A 13976-nucleotide genomic window follows, 5' to 3' on the forward strand; every position below is an offset into this window, starting at 1 on the left:
GAGAGATGGAGCCACTGAGATAGACACACAGGGCGGCACAGAGAAAGATGAAAATAGGCAAACGGGAAGATACAAATCAGAGGCAGACACTGAGAGCAGTGTCAGACAGGGATAGAGAGAGACACACACACACAGAGAGATATTGAGGGAGACAAGCTCAAATAATATTGTGGCCATGAGTGGAGTTTGGTACCAGGTGCCGTAGTAAATGTGAGTTTGACAAATTTCCTTCATGCTGCCCCTGCAAGCGAATTGCGCAGTAATTCGCCCATGATTCACTTTTATCGGTCATCTCAAAAACATTGCCACCATAAAACTTTTGTTTCCATTTTAGGTGAAACCTAAAAAGTGAAATGTCTGGTCCAGTACTTTTGATTGACTGCCCTGGGATATCAAAGTCGCGTAGCAATGCATTATTGAATCCATCCGTGTGGAGCTTTGAGCGTTTTTCTCACTCTACGCATGGGAGGTTTTTTTTTCCTCTTCTGGCTTCTCCGGTTTGCTCACAAATACTACAAAGTACATGAATGTATTTGGTGGAATATCGTAATTCCAGACTTTTCCTGGCTAAATAAATGACATTTTTGTGCTATTTTTTTAAGCAGGTAATAATGTTTGCTTCTTTTAGCAAGTGAGACCTGGATGACCTGGATGACCAGGTCTCACTTGGAACCAAAAAATCGGTGATAGGTTTCATTGAAAGAAAACATTTATTTGAGTTTTAAAGTGTAATGATCCAGTTATACGTGTTCAGCCCACGTAGTAGTTTTAGGCCTAATGTATTGCCCTTAAGCCTCCACCACCCGACAAGATTGTCAGGTGATATTATATATAATTTGTGCTATTTATACACGTGCCAATGTAATTGATCAGATGCTGACCAATAAAGCATCCCGCCATGTCCGTCCGGTGTCCCTCTGAGCTGCATTGGCTTCCGATTCCCGAACGATTACATCATAAGGTCACACTCATTTCACACAAAGTGCTCGCCACAAAGGAACCACAATCCTTTGCTGATCTCGTCAAGGAGCACAAACCATCACGCACACTCCGGTCATCCTCACAGCAGCGGCTTTTGGCTGCTTGCCATCGAACAAAGACGGTCACCGAATCGAGCGCTTTCAGATGCGCTTCTGCGGCCGTCTGGAACGCTCTTCCTTCCAATATTAGGAAACCACTGGAGCCATGCACTTTTAAATCATCTAGACTGAAAACTCGTTTCTATAAAACTGCTTTTTTGTGTTTCGTTTGTTGTCCTTCCCCCACGCCTACGATTAGCGCGGTTGGCTACGTACGGTGCGAAAGAAGTCCAACATACATATACAAAGCTCCTCGCTGAATTCAACATTTTTTAAGTTGGATTAAGAAATGTACATTTCACCCATGCAGCTCGAGACCAATATTTAATGTGGCAAGTTGACAGCAATAGTCACTGGATGTGGTAACATGTCCTGGAAAGCCAGTGCCAGATTAACCTAGTGTGGGGCCTGTAGCATGATGTTATAAAGGGGCCCTAATAAGAAAACACGTAAATATTAAAATACATTATTTTTACTTGCATAGTAAAGTAATTGTATTTTTCAATTTGCTGTACAGCCAAATAATACGACAAATCGCTAACCTTAAACACCCAGTCGTTCATAAAAATCGAAGGCGTTATAGTACTATAGTAATAGAGCGAGTGCAGAATCACTCAACCGGAATTGATAGCTTGAAAGCATTTAGCGCAGGGGTCTTTGAAAGTGCGGGGCCCGTAGCATTTGTAGATTCTTTTGCTACGAGGATAATCCGGCACTGGTGGTAACAGTAGCGAGGGACAACGTTGAGTCGAGGCAAAGAAAATTGATTTTGCTGAGCAACGATTGGTCTACACAGCACACAACCTCCGGAAGTCATGTGATCTTCGTCGACGATTATTATTGGAAGTTGCAATCTCATATGACCACCAGGGGGAGCAGCGATCACGTTTGACAGAATCGGGCTGTTTCCGGTGACAATCACCAGCAACATTCGCTCGGAATCTTCTACAGCTTATCGTGGCCTTTAGGTTTATTCCAGACATCGCTGAACGATGTAGCCATGTGAACTGAGCGTATCACCAGCAGCTGCTAGCCAACCGCGTGGCTCGCTCAGCAAGTCGTGATAAGGATGGGAAGGTTTTGAGTTCAAATCCAAGTCGGGAGTTGACTCAGCCCCTCAAGACATTGAGTCGTTACTAAAATGAGAACCACATCGTGGAAAATCAACAGCTGTGATCCTATGGATGTACTCGGTCACACCACGGGAATGTGGAACTTCCACCACTAAATCATGGTTATTAATGGAAATATAAGTGCCACCCAGGGCGCAATTGAGCACGGGGCCCACTTTGGCTTTTTATAAATACATTTGTAATGCGATAATGTTGAACTCTTTGTCAATCCACGGCTGAATGAAAGCCTTTCCACAATGTGTTAGTTATAGGGGCTTGTGACCATACTTCACCACGCTGGCGGGGTTGGAGAAGGGCGTGTTGAGTGGCCCCAGGACCACTTCAAATGTCACTCCCCACTGACCTTAGCTTTGGCCAGGAATCAAACTCAGGGTCGCTGGGTTCGTGGCGCAATGCACGAACCACTACGCCCCCACACCCAATGCCGGATTATTATCCTCGTAGCAACCCTATCACATGTAGCTACGGGGCCCGAACTTTCAAGGGCCCCGCGATAATTGCTTTCAAGCTATCAATTCCGGTTCAGTGATTCTGCACTTGCTCTATTACTATAGTAATATACTGCCTTCAACTTGTATGAACGACTGGGTGTTTAAGGTTAGCGATGTGTCGTGTTATCTGGCTGTATAGCAAATGAAAAAATACAATTTACTATGCACGTTAAAAATGTGTTTTTTTTTCTTCTAGATTTGAAGTTTTCGTGACTGCAAGGATCCATACTCTTTGTTTTTTTTGGTAAAGTCACGTAGGTAAAAAATAAAAAATAAAATAATAATAAAACAACTAAATTATATCACGACGTTTCGGAAGCTTGTGTTGCTTCGTCGTGATTTAATTTAGTTGTTTTATTTTTTATTTTATTTTGTTTTCACCTACGTGACTTTACCGGGGAAAATGTATTTATTTAGGGCCCCTTTATAACATATGCTGCAGGCCCTGCACTAGCGTAATCTGGCACTGCCCACACCCCAATACACAGGTCATGTCGCCTAAAATAAACCGTGATAGAGATAATCAAGCCAGTCGGGCTGCTTTGTCCTCTGCGTCAGACACATGGCTATGGCTGCTTGCCAATTTGGCGCGGGACGGTCCATTGATTAAGATTTATTCTTTAGATTATGACGCATGCTTCCAAAACGCTGCGCGTAAGATCCGACGATTGTAAATGATTGTGTCGTAATATGTTCACATGACCGCAGCAGCAGCAGCAGCAATATTCCATTCGCCGGCCCGAGGAGGGAGCGAATCAGCTCGGAGTCGTTACGTCACCCTGGGTCTATCTGCGTTTGGCCTCATTACAGGGACGCGTCGGATGCACAGACGGATACACGATACTGTGGGAAGGTGAATAAGGGAATGGGTGAGTTAGCCGCGCTGGGATCACTCGTACTAGGAGCTTGGGTGATCTCATTCTGACCTCGGTGGTTTCGGTACGCGAGGTCGCAATAATAATGTCAGTTCACGGGCGGTGCCACGTGGGTTTGTTCAGGAGCCCTGCGACACGAGGTGAGCTGCCTGCCAAGGCCAAATGCCACGGCTCGGTGAGATCGGAGCCGATCCTAGGCGCCCACCTCATCTACCTTCACGAAGACGGACGGACCAGTGTGGTGAAGTATGGTCAAACAACCCCCATGACCGACACGGCATTGAGAGGCATTCATCCTAGATTTGAAGCTTTCGTGACTGCAAGGATTCATACTCTTAGTTCTTTTGGTAAAGTCACGTAGGTAAAAAATGAAATTAAAATTAATAAAAATAAAACAATAGTAGTAATGTTATTGTTTTATTTTTATTAATTTAAATTTAAATTTTTACCTATGTGACTTTACCGAAATAACTAAGAGTAAGAGTAGGAATTCATCCATCAGTAGATTGACGAAGGTGATGCAATATATTTTAGTGGGATACATTTGTGGGCCTCATATTACTACCGTTTTCAAGGTGTCACTTTTTGACGGGAGGTATGTCAATTTAGTTGGTTTTCACCAGCTAACAGAGCAATGAAATGCTCCTAATTAAAATGCGCTTTGTTGATTTATTTAGCAAAGCCTCACCGAGTCTCCACACTCTTATAGGAGGGTACTGTGTGTTAGATTGTGGGCAACTTCCGTTGCTGAGTGGCTTCACATTGGAGGAAAGCTGAGTGCCCGGAAGAAAACTCATGCAACGGGGGAGAGTAACACCAAAATCTCTGCACAGATAGAGTCACAAAAACACTGCTCCACTGGAATCTCCTGATATACCCCATGTCCTAACCAGCCTCAGCTAGGCTTGCCACCTGTCCCGGAGTTCACGGGACACCCACTCCCTTGTTAAGGCAGCTGTCCGGAGAAACTTGTAAGTCTTCCCAGAAGATTTAAAGTCCCGGCTCTTGCCGGTTGCGCAATAATAATGATAATATGCCACTCGAGACGAGGCAAATTGACATGTGGCTCTACCCTCTTCCGGCATTGTCAGACATTCTTCTCCCTGTGATATCCGCACCGGATGTTTTTTCAATGAACCTCAGGAGGTGGCAAAACCTTGGCCTCAACCTCGCTTAGTCTCCGAGAGACCGCATGAAATCCCGTTCGCATTCGCGCCGCTTTTGTGACGGGTCACGTTGGACACCCGATGTATCAATCGCCAGTCGCAGGGGGGACAAATGAAAACCCGCTCCCGCGTGTAGCGCAACACCGCGAGTCGGTGCATGGACGACGTTTGCGTGCATCCCGCGTCGCGCAGGGGAAAGAACAAGAAGAAGAAGACAGTCGAGCAAGGGTTGAAATCAAGGAGAGCAGATTTAATGCGAAAGAGAGAACAACAACAAATCCACCCAACATCATCGACGTCATCATCCAAGAAGGGGAGGGGGGGGCGGTAAAGAAGACTGCGAGAAGATGCTGAACGGAGACGCGGGAGACAGCGGTGGCGCTCACAGAATAAATCGGGCGCGTGCGTGCGGACACGCGCACGTGCAGACACGCGCACACGCACACACAGGGAGGGCTCAGGAAAGTGGGCGCCAAGTAGCGGAGCAGCAGCGACAGTGTCCGGTGAACAGCAGCAGCGAGGCAGCAGACGGTGGGAAGGACGTGAAGAAGTGTGTCCGTGCGTCCCCCGCTTTGAGAGGCAGGGTCGAGATGCGTTCATTAGAAGGCGGCCGCGCAAGTTGTCGCGTTGGGGTTTTGTGTTCACGTTTGCCCAGCTGGTGTCAATTTCGCGTCGAGTTCCGGACTGCGGAACTCGCGTTGAAAACAGAGTGCCCAAGTCGCCCGTGCTGCTGTTGACTCCCTTGTCCCCGTTCGAATCCAGGCTCAAGACATTTTCCGTTTTTGTCCCCCTCCGCCTGTGACCGACCGCATCTTTCTTTCCGTAAAACGAACGACCCCACTGTGTGTGAACGGCGTCTTGACGTTCATACAGCACTTTTTTTTCTTCCAAATTCCTGCTGTGTTTTTTTTGTTTGTTACATATATAAAATAACAAACGCACTGCGCACGGGATGACAACGCGCCACGAACGACCTCCGTTGCTTGATTTAAAAACATACCACTCGTAATAATCGGCCTGGAGCGACGCATCGGGTTGTCGATTACTACCGATCATTGTGCTCGTGCGAGCCAGCGACCAGCGAGAAGCCAGCCAAATTCACCGCAATGCAACCGAGTCAACGCGTGACTCAAACGGCCGTCCCGAATAGCGACGTTTCGTTTTCATCGCAATGAGGGCGAATCGTTACGCCACACACACACACACGAATAAATATAAGAATCTCTAGAATCGTTGCTACTCGTATTATTATTAATATGGCTCCTCTTCGGAGAAGAGATAAGTGTGAGCAGGTGAGAGAAAGTTGGAGATCGTAGCTAGAGACAGCGGCTCTGGGAACTTCGTTACAACAACAACAGCAACGCCTTGAGGTGGCTTCTTCCATGCAATTATATAACGAGTAGCAGGTGAATTCAAAGTGAAAATGTGGCTTTTTTTACTGTCACTCTGGAGGGAAAGAATATGGATAATTCTCTTTTTTATTAATTAAAACAATTTTCTCCGTTGAAACTTTTGAACAAATAATTGCACCCAGCCGTGATTGCAATCGGAGTTGTCGTATTGGCAGACACTGAGCTGCAGCAGTAACTTGTACAAAGCAAATAAATGCATTAGCCTTGACCCTGTGTGCGCGTGCTCAAAATCTGGCATGTTCTGTTCGCAAGCTACTGCGATAATGGAACAGACAGCCCGAGTTCCCATCTCCCACCTACAACATAGGGCAACCACTGTAAATCACTTCCTCGGATTCAGTGCAGCAGTTTAAATGAATGCAGATCATTACTATTATTTTAAAATAGTAAATTAAAGGAATTCCGCAAATTGTATCCCCCATTGCAGCCTTGGTGTCACGTCGTGGGACAAACGTCACAAGCCAGTGCCACCCTCCTCCGGGTTGGGGAATGGTCCACAGAAGCGGACGTCGAAGAGCTACCTCCGAGATGGCTTTTCGAGCGACCTCCGGTCCACACAGCAGAGGGCGGAACTCTCCCGTCCACTCTGCCAGCGAGGAGTAACGTTCATCGCACGTGGCAATGAAACGGATATTTTTCAATACTCAGCGTGAGAAATAGTCAAATTTAACGTTGAAACGAAATGAATGCCATGGTCTTCTTTGCGCCGTCATTGGCGACCGGGCCGAGGCCATCAACTTGCTATGTTTAAACTCAGCGGCGACTGGAACCTCGATTGGAACCCAGGGAACCCAGCGGTTCCGGCTCAGCGCTGCGAGTACAATAACCTACAAGCACGTCTTCGTACGTAAATTAATCGATTCGTGTCGATTCTCGCTCTCGCCAAGCGTGCGTAAAGTAGTTGCTTGCAATGCACGCACATTATATGCAAACGATTTGCTGAGAATGCATTTGTGCTGATGGAACTCGATCAACTGGACAATGAATGAGAAACAATACAAACGAGGCGGTCACCACGAGGTGAAAAAAACCAAAAACGATTCTCGAGTCAAATCGTGACCCTGATTCGAATAAAATAATTCAATCTCAAGGGGTGTGTGGGTGGGTGGTGTGCTTCTATTAACGATCATTATCATGATTTACTCTTGTTTAGATAGCACGATCGGTGAGATGAGACGGTGTTACCTGTGCCATGTCGAGACCCATAGATTCACATGGGCTACCAATTGACTTAAATAGAGACCTGAATTATGAATATTCAAGTGTTGATTTATACCTAATCTCATACTGTTTAAAAAATAAACAAGTGAGTGTTCTCGTTATTGAGGAGCAAATCTTACTGAATTACTTCGTATGACTACCGAGCTCAGATATTCCTTCATAGAGTTACAAGGTAGCAATGAGTTATTATGGGGCTGGAGCAGTGGCGCTGTGAACCTGGTGACTTAGGGTCTGATCCCCGTTCATGGCTAACATCAGTGGTGAATTATAAGAGAACTGATCCTGAACCTTCCTCTTTGTGAATTCCACACTGACCAGCGCGGTGCAGCCAAGCCAAGAGCCCAAAACGAGCATCGAGGCTACGCTCATCACCTATTTACGGAATCAGAATCACAATCTTAATTTAGACTGGATGAATCAATTCAGCCACGAGCCAGTGGTGGAAATTCTCCATCCCATTGGCCGGGGTGAGTCTCTGCCAAGCACAACCGAGCCCTGTTGACTTCTCCACACGACGTGGTTCTCATTTTAACGGCCCCCCGTAGGGAGAATGGGCGCAAGTCAACCTCCCAACCAGGGCTAGAACTCGTGAGCGTCCCATTGCGAGGCAGCAACTCCCCACGACCGAAGGCGTCTGCGGCGGCGTGGGGGAAGGAGGCCTTCGTCCAGCAGTGGACCGACAAGACGGCCGTGCATTATCGTCGAAGTGGTTTATTTGAAGTCACACAGCCAATGCCAATAAAGCGTGGGAAGCACAGAACGGAATTATTGTGAAGCGCGCATGCACACAGATCCAAGAAATCCGTTACACTTCTCTCCTAAAAAAAAAAAACGTCACAACTTCCATCGAACCCAGCAGCTCATCGTCCTTGTGCCAGTTCCCGTGCCGGGTCTCTCTGCGTCTCAGCCTCTGCAGGCGAGGCCGACTTTCATCTTTGCTTTGGGCACCAGCTTCCCTGTGCCTCAATTGCCAAACATCTCACCTCCATTCTCTCGCGAGGGGCGGTTCAACGCTCCGAGTAGAGGGGGCAACAGAGTCCGTCTCGGGTTTTTCCAGTGTCAGGTGACAACGCGTGGCAGGTGGCTCCGTTGAGCAACTGGAATGTGCTGGCAGTGGCTTGTCGTAGAGGCCCAAATGACTCGCAGAGATCTACTGGCTCACGTAGAGGGCCGTAGACTCGAATAGAGACCCACAGATTTACGTAGACACCCATAGATTTACGAGACCTATAGACTCACAAAGGGACCCCATAGAATCACAATGCGACCTATGGCCTCAAGTAGAGTCCCATTTGAGAAACTACAACATGCTGACAGTGGCTTCATTATCAGCTTTCTAGGAGAACTGGTCCTGTGGAGCCCAGCACTGGTTCAATATTTTTGAACAATTTTTGTAACTATTTAAATTATATTTTTATTTTACAAGGTAAAGCGCCCTGAGCTATATAGTTATTTTTCAGAAGCGATCTGGCCACAAATTATAGCTAAACGAAGCTGCTTATCATCGTGTGACAATTTATTGCAGCCAGAGGATCTGGAGAAAATTCCACGCGACAACGGGGAGAACAATGCAAACTCCCAATATACAGCAGGCGTCAGGGTCGGGATCGAACCCACGCGCTCTTGCATACCAGGCGAGGTAGTTAACATCTCACCACCGCGGCGCCTTCGTGTTCCAATTATCAATGAATCCACCAGCCGCCGCATGCGTCATCAGCCGAGACCAGAAAACCCGAAGTGGACTTTGTTGCCTCTCCAACCCGGAGCCCCGAACAGACACTGCCCGCTGCACCCACAGAGTGCATTCCGTACAGAGTCCGGCGTGGCCAAACTCTAAACATCGGTCATTGCATTCACGACCTGAATACTTTATGTAAACGCTGCTTTATAATAAAATAATAATAATACCAAATCTAAACATGATGTTTCACTTCCCTAAGACTCCCAATTAGCCTACATTTCAAATTAGCCCAGGGCCCAATCCGCCGACATTATATATTAGCTCCGACTTGCACAACAGAGATGCCTCTCAATTTTAACACCATAGAATCCCGAGGCCGAAACGATAACGCGATGACAATAATTACAACAATATTGCCAATTATTCACGCGGGAAAGCCTCACCGAGTTTGTTGGGATGCTTGGCTAATCCCTTCAACGAGGGGCGAAAACGGAGAACCTGGAAGAAAACCCCCACTCATGCGAGGGTCGTGACGTTCAGCACTGCCATGGACCTCATTGCCGCACGCCAACATCATAGAGTTGCCACCTCTGAGCTACAAGTTAAAACTAAACACATTTTTACTTTTATTTACCAGGTAAGGGTCCACTGAGCGACGTAGCTCTTTTTTCAGAAGCCACCTGGCAATCACAAATGATAGCTCAATTAAAGTGGCTTAGCATCATCATCACGTGGTAATGTACAGCAGCCAAATATTCTCAACGCGTGATGTCGATTCTAAATGTGGAGGGGAAAAACGGAGGACCCAAAGAAAAATCCAGGCGACCATGGGGAGAGAGACACGCAAACTCCAGCAAGCGTCGGAGTAGGGCTCGAACCCACAACCTCCTTCATACCAGGCGAGGTAGTTAACATCTCGCCACCGTGGCAAAATAAAATCTCAATACTGGAAAAGATCCGAACTACTCTACATGTCAATTAATTGTCTTGAGTGGCGTATTAGTATTACTATTCAAATGAAAAAAACCTGGACTTTTAAAGTCCCGGAACGACTTAGAGATTTCCCCTGGACAGCGATCTCAACAAATGCACAGGTGGCAACGTATGTCTACAACACCTGGCAAGCCATGGTGGCCACCCATCCCTAACCAGGCTCAACCCTGAACTTGGACTACATGGGACACATAGAGTGATTTGGTCTGGTGTATATGTTCCTTAAGACAGTGCAATTGTCATAAGGATCACATTAGGCTTATTCTAAGAGCCGTAGTGCTTGGCTTCGTGGCTATGAGTAGCTACAAAGACCATCGCACTGACAGCGGCAGCCTTGGGGACCGAATTAGTGAGTGGCGGAGACGTCAGCTGATGAGCAGTGACCTCATTAAATTCAGCTGTGAGCTGTGAACGTCAAAACTGAAAAGTGAACAAAAAGTGAAAAGGGGAAAAGTGCTGGAGGCGAGGTTGGGGGTCGTATTAGCCTCTTCTGTGTGGGATGGCTCGCTACTAGTGACTGATTGGATGGCTGGTAAGAATTAAGGGTAGGGTTACCACTACCGGCTGGTTGGCTTGATGGTTAAGGTTTGAGTTAGCGTTAAGGCCAGCGGCAAGGATAACATTAGTGGCTGGTTGGCTTGAATGCATGGAATTTTGGACCAACCCGTCCTCCCCATTGCAGAACGCCGCCTTTACAGTTTCGGTCACTTTTAGTTTCTGGTGCTCACAGCGGCAGCATTTTGACCTCCCACTCCTTCACTCACGCCTGTCGCGTTCCCGAACACCTTGTGCGCAAAGCGCGCCGTCACCGCGCACCCGGCGCGCGTTCGCAACGTGAACCTTTCAACCTTCGCTCAAACCTCTCCGCTCGCCCGGCACACAACATATTGCCTTCTCTCACAGCCATCGACCTTCGTCCGTCCGACCTGTAACGGTTCATGGCCAGTGGTTCTCAACCTTTGTTGGCTACTGTGCTATCCCGATTGTTGAATTTAGTTTCAACCGAGTTACCCCCCTTGCCTGACCCAAGATGGTTCAGAGAAATGAATGAATGGTGGACGTCAATATTTTAATCAATTGCCCATTTTGTGGGGTATCCTAACTGCGAATAATACAAAAAAATCAACGGATACTCTGCACGCAAAGCGATAAATTCGTTCGCGATCACTGGATACTCTTGGTAACCACGTTATTTACGATCAGTCAGTTTAGAAATGTATTTTATATAGTTCTAGGTTACCATATGAATTTTAATTTAATCGTAGTTATTTTACATTGGTAGATTCATACGTGATTACGCACCAATGACTCTCACGTCCGATATAATTTCACGCATTTAGAAATGACCTCACGTACCCCCTGGGACATTGCCACGTGCCCCCAGGGGCCCACGTGCCCCCGGTTGAGAACCACTGGATGATGGGGATCGCGGGGAAAAGTTAGCGGACAACGCGGGGGAGACACAGCGGGGGGGGGGGGGGGGGGCACAGCGGGGGGGGAGGGCACAGCGGGGGGGGCACAGCAGGGCTGCGTTCCTGCCTTGTGCTGCTCTTCAGGAAGGGAAGCAGTTTGCGAGCGTGTTCTAAACGAGAAGCAAAATGCACGCGAAGCACGCTGGTGTCGTGCTCGCAGCTCGCGGGAGGCTACGCAGCAGTCTCTACAAATAAGCCGTGCACAACTTGTGAAGAAGATTTGCGAGCGGGTGGTTAATAGCGATTAGAAAAGCATAACGCCGTCACGTCATCATCTTCACGCCGTAATAAACGTTCAATGGCGTTCATCTCTGCGGTGTATGCTTGGCCAAAGAAAGACATTTCACATTGGTACGGCGGGGCCTGGCATATGCTTACTAAATATAACTACCACTGACTTTTAACCAAGCAATTCAGCCTCAAAAAGGTGGTTCGTCTTTTGACTGACCACAGCGAGTTGATCCATGCGCTAGCTTGAGTAGCGTGACTAATACTGCTCAGTCAGTGATCAGCGAGATGACGATGATGATGATGATGTCAATTATTTACCCAGAAACACCTCGGTGAGTCTCAAGACTTCTTCAGCAAGGTCCGCCATTGCGATGTTTTGGCCAGTTCCTGTCGCTGCGAGTTTGCCTTCACGTGGGGAACTGGACAGACCGGGGGAGAGACCACCCAGCGTGCACAGCAGGGGGTTGACCCTCATCACTGCCGCCTCCTGTCCACCTGACAACCCCGTGCCTACAACACCTGGCAAGCCCCCTCGTGGTGGCCGCCCTTGAGACCACTCAACGGGTTCAAGCCTCTGCTCCGCTTCTGAGATCGAACGTGTTCAGGCGCATGCGTAGTTCTGACGAGATATGAAAACAGCTGATTTAATCACGATGATGGTGTATGTAAAAACTCACTTCATGAAAAAGGCTACACGATTGAGAGGTCACAATTTGTAAAATTGAGAAATGATTGCCGTTAAACACAGGAAGGGGGGGGGGGGACATCCACTACTGCTGACATAAAACAAGTGACAGGCTAGTCGGGCTGTGAACGATTAAGGGGCTAACGACGCTTCAACCCATCGATTAAGATCGATTCTTGAGCTCACCCGCACATGATATGGTTAATTCGATCTCTTCAGCCATGGATAACGAAGGGGGTGGGGGGAGCTGACCCATAACACACCTGATAATGATGGTAAGAATAATAACACTACTGTAATGATATCCCATGATCTATATATTAAAGTTAATTGATATCCCGGTCAAAGGATAACAAGCACGCGGGTTCATCTGCGGAGACGATTGGTGATGTTGCGGGCGCTGTGTAGAATGTAGGTACTGTGTGGCTATTGTTGTTATCTATCTAAGGAACACGTCCACGAACTCTACAATCTCCACGTGGGCACACGCGTGTGGTGATAGAGGGAGACACTCGAAGTTAAAGACGAAAAGTCAGGTAGAGCTGCAGCAACCAGCCAATGATTCAAACAATCAATTACTCAATCAAATATTGTTCTGACTGATATTATTTTAAAAGTCGCATTAAAATGTGCACATCATTTGCATAAATACATGTCGTACATTCATTTAAATCCCTGCACTAAGATCACGTGGTTGGAGCTTTGTGTGCAGATATTTTTTATTTACACGTTATCATTATCCCCCATCATGATGTCATGATCTCCCCCATAATGACATAATTGTCACCGATGCCAATGATTATGTCATCTCTCTCTACCAATCGTCATCGCGGTGCCACGCCAGGCATGTTGAGCGTCACTCGCCCGGCTGGCAATGAATCGATTATAAAAATAAATATTTTTTTGTTGTTGTTAAATAATATACTTTTTTGCTTGTAAAGAACAGCTGTCAAGGGGAGGGCACATCCCATCGAATTTGTACTTGGGAAAATAAAAAAATAAACCTCCACGGCTTAAGCCACACAATCTCAGCTGCTGCTGCCGCTGTGTGATTATATCACCGGTAGAACAGAAACGTTCACGAATCGCAAGGGCGCTGGTGTTGTCGGTCGCTCGCAAGGCGTGTAGCTCACGCTACGCGAGACACACAAGCAAAGGGACGAGATTCAACGGTTCACAAATAAATATTTCAACCGCTGGAAAAAAAAAGAAGATATCATGCCGTACGTAAATGGCGAGAAAGCAGAATTTTCCTTAAATCTGCAAACTCCAGTTGCGTTTGTTTAAATAGCCGACACACAGTGGGTGGCCAATGTCTGCTTTCCAAAGGCACTAAAGAGGTCACAGCTGAGACGGCTCGCCTACCCCTGCCAGCCACCGCCACCTCCAGCACCAAATGCAAACACAACAGGGCCCCCCGGAGCGGCCGAATCTGTCACGAGGTCGACCGTTACAACGTCTGCGACGTCGATGATGGTCGACGCATCCGAGCAACCGGCGGTCGCGTTGCACGCCGACGCTTCGATTTCTCCGATAT

The 13976-nt window shown here is 47.4% G+C and overlaps 1 protein-coding gene across 1 annotated transcript in view; it reads right to left on the reverse strand.

Moving 5' to 3' along the window:
- LOC133350539 (synaptopodin 2-like protein) overlaps positions 1–13976 on the reverse strand; it is a 52647-nt gene that overhangs the window by 7215 nt on the left and 31456 nt on the right. The window lies entirely within an intron of this gene.

The sequence above is a fragment of the Lethenteron reissneri genome, chromosome 34 (genome assembly GCF_015708825.2).
Source record: "Lethenteron reissneri isolate LAM-NWPU_2019-01 chromosome 34, ASM1570882v1, whole genome shotgun sequence".
Lineage (NCBI taxonomy): Eukaryota > Metazoa > Chordata > Hyperoartia > Petromyzontiformes > Petromyzontidae > Lethenteron > Lethenteron reissneri.